Source organism: Aethalodelphis obliquidens, unplaced genomic scaffold, assembly GCF_003676395.1.
Source record: "Aethalodelphis obliquidens isolate GAN/ISIS:26980383/991018 unplaced genomic scaffold, ASM367639v1 scaffold1, whole genome shotgun sequence".
Classification (NCBI taxonomy): domain Eukaryota; kingdom Metazoa; phylum Chordata; class Mammalia; order Artiodactyla; family Delphinidae; genus Aethalodelphis; species Aethalodelphis obliquidens.
The window spans coordinates 88,459,691-88,466,139 of NW_020837945.1; the positions used below are offsets into that span (position 1 = coordinate 88,459,691).

Consider the following 6,449-nt stretch of genomic DNA (forward strand, 5'->3'; position numbering starts at 1 on the left):
TATTCCACCACCTTCCCTGTGAATTAAAACAAAACATGAACTTTGGTTACTTGGGAATACCACGTTTGCCTGTATTAATGCCAGTGTCAGCATCAGGCAACTCACAGAGGATCTGAGGTGGAGTCATATACTGAACATCTAAGGCAACATAGAAATAACTCTCCTGGTGATGAACAGGAGTTCCAGACTTCTTTAAAAGACAGACGAATGATTATGTTCCATATGATCTAATATAAACATTTACATCTATTAAGCATATATCTTTCATAAATTCTGGCAGAACCAAATACAATTCACAAACAGTTATTATATAATTGCCTTATTTTCTGATGCATATTGCATACCATTATTTCAGAAAACATACCAAGTAAAATCATATTTATCTTAGATAAATGCATCCTGTATATTTTCAATAAAGTGAGAGAAGTCACCACAATAACTTAAAAACCACATATGGCTGAGAAAAATGCCAAAGGGGGGAAAATTAATTTTGATTTTGGTGGTATGTTTCCTGAGCTGGAACAGAACCCTGAATTGCTGGTGGCATTCACACCTCTTCATTACTGCCGTTAGCAATTCTTTATCTACTTCTGGAGTCTGTAAAAGCTGAGTGTATCAGAGAGACGCCAAATTCATATATAACTCCTGATACAGTGTTATGAAAATGATTCATTAATAAGCAATATTCAGACCTCTGTGATGAACTGTGGAGTCCAAATCAATTCACAGAGGACATTTCTCAATCTTTTTTCTTTTCACATTCTCTTATTTTGAATACATTCAAAGTAAAATCATGGCTACTGTAATTCTGTAGCAACTTTCAAGCTGAGAACATTGTGTTAACTTATCATACAATCATACTCTGTATTCTGGTCCTTAGACAGGTGGCTTTCACATCTTTTTGATTGAAAGCAACTGTAAGAAATATATTTCATGCCCTGACGTGGCACACTCACCACCCTCCCTTGCAGCAAACACATACAGTTAAGAAACAAAATTTTTGAAATAATACACTTACTTATTATTACCATTTTTACTTGTTCTATTTTCTTCTATTCTGTGTCTTTGTAAAATACTGGTCACTCAATTAAATTGATATAATGTTCCACCAACATGCAGCTGAAAAAAAACTGCCTTATTGGTACTGTCCAAAACTACTTGGAGTTCTGAGCTTGGCAACAGCACGTTAAAATTGGAACAACTGGAGATTAGCATGGCACCTGGGCAAGGATGACACACACATTTGTAAAGAATTCCATATTTTTAAAAAAGTCACTTGGGGAATTGTCCAATCATGGATGAATGGACAAGCAAAATGTAATATATACAAACAATGGAATATTATTTCGCCTTTAACAGGAAGGAAATGTTGACACCTGCTAAGACATGAAGGAATCTTGGAAACATTATGCTAAGTGGAATCAGCCAGTCACAAAAGAACAAATACTTTATGATTCCACCTGTATAAGATAGCTAGAGTAATCAAATTCATAGAGACAAAAAATAGAATAATAGTTGCCAGGGCCGGAGGAAGGACGAATCAAGAGGTATTATTTCATGGGTATAGAGTTTCAGTTTTGCAAGATGAATAGAGTTCTTCGGTTGGATGGTGGAATAGTTGCATGAAAATGTGAATGTACCTAATGCCACTGAACTTTACACTTAAAAATGGTTCAAATGGTAAGTTTTATGTTATGTATACTTTACCACAATTACAAAAACATCACTGGACAACACAAATTTCATTGATATATTTCAGATTGATTGAATCAGAGGTTGGGATCCTGAATCTGGGAATTTTTAAGAGCTATCCAGGTGAATTTGATGCAAAGTGGTTTGGAAATCACTGCTTTAGAATATAACTATGACTTTCTCTCCTAACACCCACATTCTTTTGCCATTTCTCTGAGAGAAACAAGAAGTGTGTAGTGAGACCCTGCAGATCCTAATTTTACTCCTGATCAGGATTTTTTTTTTTTTTTTTTTGGTACGCGGGCCTCTCACTGTCGCGGCCTTTCCCGCTGCGGAGCACAGGCTCCAGACGCGCAGGCTCAGCGGCCATGGCTCACAGGCCCAGCCGCTCCGCGGCATGTGGGATCTTCCCGGACCAGGGCATGAACCCGTGTCCCCTGCATCAGCAGGCGGACTCTCAACCACTGTGCCACCAGGGAAGCCCAGGATTATTTTTTTAAAAAGATTAAAATTTACCCTCCCAAAGACCTCACCTCCAAATAGTATTAGGATTGGTCATTAGGATTTAACATATGAACTTTGGGAAGACACAATCATTCAGAACATAGCAGCTATCTTTTTTTGTGTGTTTTATATACCAAGTCCTGTACATACATTAATTTATCTAACATGGCAGTGTCCCATTTAGGATTTTTATTTTATTGATGAGGCAACAGAAGCTCAGAAAAGTTAATACCTTGCCCAATGTCTGAAAGCCCATACCTGATGGAAACTACATCTATCTGGCCCCCAAACTTTTAGTCTTTTCAACACTATCCTCCTTCTCTGCACAATTTTATTCCATTTTTCCACAGCACAGTGGAGGAGACCTCCACTGTCATTGTCATTTTAAAAATAAGAAAAGAACCTCAGGGAGATGACTTTATGAAGGTCACCCAGGAAGGCTTCCACGTTTTGATTCGATTTTCACCCATAAAATAGAGCAATTTTACCTCTGAGAAATATATTGAAGAAACCAAATAAAACTGAATGTCATAAAAATAATGCGAGAAGAGTAAAATCTTGATTAATACGGAAGTGCCAGGCAGCTACGGTTAATTGAAGGTTAACTAGAGGCTTCTTTTTGTTTTAACCTTTAATGCTGAAAATCCTTTCAGAAGAGATTTAGCCACATCCTGGTTTATGTAAGTTTAGTGTAATGAACACAGTTAAATCTTTCTTTGAGTGTTTTCTTTTTCTTTTTTTTAACTTCTGTGTATCCTTGTAGATGTGGATCATATAGGAAATTGATCTGAATTTTTATGGAGGAAGAAAACTAAAGTGGCTCTTTAGACCAAGTCCTTCATAGGACCTCATATGGTCTCTTGCTTTAAAATAAAGCAGCAAAACAGTTCCAGGTCTAGTTCATTTTTCTGTTTTTGCTGTTTGTCTGTTGTTGTTTTTTTTCCTTTGGAAGGTGTTTTTTGTTTTGGGGGTTTTTTTTGTTTGCTTTTCCTTTTTTGTGAGACTGATTCGAGGAGGTTGGTCTGTGGAAGACAATTATACAATTGAATAGTACTTTAAGCTCCTCTCCCTCCAAATGGAATTTTAGGCTGAAGAACTATTACCATTTTTTCTGCTTATACAGGATATTCCCTTATATCGAGGAAAAAATGTATTTACAATTCTATAGATTGTTCAGAGATAATAAAACTCTGAACTTTTTCATTTATTAGGAAAAATATAAAGGTGCGGTTTTCTCACAGAAGCCAGTGAAGTCCCACTCTGAACAGTTGACCTCAATCTCCCTTTGCCTAGACTGACACCCATCATCCTTCCCTGTATGCATTATCCAGCGCCTTTACTATTTTCATTGAAATACATTTATTGAAACAGAGGGATGAATAATTTGATGTGGGAAAGAGTGAAGACAGAATCAAAGAGACACACACCAGAAATGGCTACTACAAGTGCTTTGGGTGTCTTTATTGGCTGGTCAACACTATAGATTTTATAGATTAGCAAAATAAATTTAGAAATAGATTTTATTGTTTAAATTAGTGATTTTCAAAATAGAGACTAAAATAGTTTTTAAAAATTAATAGAAAATTGGGGCCTTTCTAGGAGTTAATCTGCGGCAAGTATTTCTGGTTACAAAAAAAACGTTTAATTTATACACTTTTATTCTTATAAAAGATGCTAGTAGAGGAAAATAAAATACCAAACATCAATAAATGTTATGTTGGCAAATATAAAAAAATAAAAATATAAAATATTTTAGAAACATTTACTCTGCCATAAGACTATAGTTTAAAAGTCTAACCAAACATTTCCCTTTAAGAAGGGCCCCCTACGTTTGATTACTACAGAGGCCTCTGTCTAAACGCTAGTTTGGAAGACTACTGTTGACCCAGGTCTGACGAGGTAGTCAGCTGAATCCTACTGCTATAATATTGCATTGTCCAATGAATCTTTCATCCTAGGTATAGTCTTAGCACCCTAAAAGAAAAACATAAAGCCAAGGAGTGGTAGAGTTTATAGGACAGTTTTGTGTATGCTGGCTACTAAATGACTATATTTGCAGAAGAATTTCATTTTTAATTACTTAGAAAGTTTGCTTTCTTTACTTAGAAAGATGCCACAAAAGCAGTATATAACCTTCTCCTGCTTACAACTATTGGCTATTGATTTCTACCCAAAGAAGCCTAAATATTTGTATATCCAGATTGGTTTAGGTCAGTTTATAATATGATACATCAAAATAAAGCTTGAGTGAGATTCCTAAGGATATTCAGCCAGTGCATAGACTAAAAGATCAATAACACCCTTTCTACTTTAAAGACACAGAACTCTTCCTATGAGCCTACATTCGGAACATTCCTAGAAAAGGAATCAGTTCTCTGCAACATTTTGGTGATTAGAAATGACTTTGCCAAGAAGAATTTGCTCACACCTGTGTTCTTGGATTGATGGTTCTTTTATAGAAATTGTTTTTGCTATAACACAAGTAGACCTTCAATGAGAACATAGAAAGCATGATGAGAATGCAGTCCCAGCATTTTATATGGAAGGGGTTGTAAGTAAGGAGTACACCTGAAGGAGCAGCGATTGAGTCTGGCTACCAGAAAAGAAGCTGAAGGCTGTCCCTGTCAGTGTGAAAAGTAACCTGAAGTTCTCATGCATATGATCTTCTTAGAGAAGAAGTAGGACCACCCTCTTTTCCCCTCTAAATAGCCCTCTCAGCCTTCCTGCTGCAATTCAGAATCTCTGCTTTCAGGCTGAGCTTAATGTTTACCTGAGTCTTGCATTACAAGATTTAAAAATTGTTGGGGAGATGCCAAATGATCTAGCAGAGAGATCCACAACAAGACACATAATTCAAACAGGTTTGACAGACATAGGATTCATATTTCTAGTATATTGCCTGGAAAGTCAATTGCCTTTCATGTCTAGTTGCAAAGAGTTAACAATCCATGTAAAACCCAAAACTTACATTTTCAGCAGAAAATCTGGCTCCGTGTTTGTGAGAGTTATTTATGTTATTAAGAGGGCTAAATGTCACTTATACATATCACCACATTTGTGGAGATGGATATCAGATATCTTAATCTTCAAAGCTGTTATATATTGTGGTTGGAGACATATTCTATCAAACTACCCCTTTTTCTAACACTTGCCAAGGTGATGACAGAGAGAGAGTTGCCTAACCTGATGAAATTTCATTTCCCAAATTCTTCTATCTCATCTAAGTTAGTTTGGGTCAGCATCTATCTTTCCTGCTTTGTTCCATCTGTTCTATTTTCACACTTGTCTAATTTATCATTTGATTGATACTCTAGCTATCTACCATATTGTTCAAAAGACAAAGAGAACATTATATCTTTAGAATTTTAATAAAATAAATTTAAGTGATTTTAATCTTAGTGCTTTCCCAGCCCACAACCTTACTCTACCTTTACTATGAGCCAGTTGCTCCACATCTACTGGAAAGACAGTAAAATAAAAGGGTAGTACAAGCTTGAGGAGGGGGCTAGGGAAATAGTGAAAGTTTGTTATGCACCTCCCACTATAATGGCATTAGCTGAAAGCTTACTTTTCCTTGAAGATATTGAAAGATCCAAACAGCACTCCTTCCCTAACCCTGAGAAAAGCTATATAATATACAAAATAATCATTTTTCTTGAGCTCATTAGAGAGCTGAAGTCACAAGACAATCAAGTAAACTGAATTCTAAATAAGGACATGCCTCATCCAAAAGAAGCCAAGGCATACAAACTTATTCACCTTAGGCAGAGTATGGGACATACATCAAACAAGTGGGTAAAAAGAAATCAGCTAAATTTAACAAATTCTTAATACCAAGTGTGACTCTGCATTTCAGTTAAGAATAGCTGGTGGAGTGAGACACAAGGGGAGTTCACACTCACTCATACCCTCTTTTCCACAGACCTCCATCAGGGGCTTACAAAAAAAATGGAGGCAGCGCAAGTGATGAGGTGAGCCCCGCCAGTGGCACACTGGCGGTGAACAGCAGCTGCTAATGACCAGGCTAAGGCTGTGCCTACTTCCCTGAAGTGCTCTTTCCTACAAAACAAAAGCCTTAATCTGCTATTGTGGGGAAATAAACTCTCTCCTCCCAGGGCATGAGTAGAGATTCATTGCTTCTGAGGTAGGAATAGATGTAAAACCTGTCTGCCTCTGGGAAAGGGGTAGGGGAGCCTATCATCCTAAGGACACAACCAGAGATCTATTCTTGCTGAGTTAGAAGTAGAAGCAAA

The 6,449-nt window shown here is 36.8% G+C and overlaps 1 non-coding gene across 1 annotated transcript; it reads left to right on the forward strand.

The window, feature by feature from the left end:
- Positions 1-1,162: 1,162 nt before the first annotated feature.
- LOC113624202 (U6 spliceosomal RNA) lies at positions 1,163-1,265 on the forward strand. Its single transcript, XR_003434255.1, has one exon. It is a non-coding gene; the product is annotated as a U6 spliceosomal RNA (small nuclear RNA).
- Positions 1,266-6,449: the final 5,184 nt, after the last annotated feature.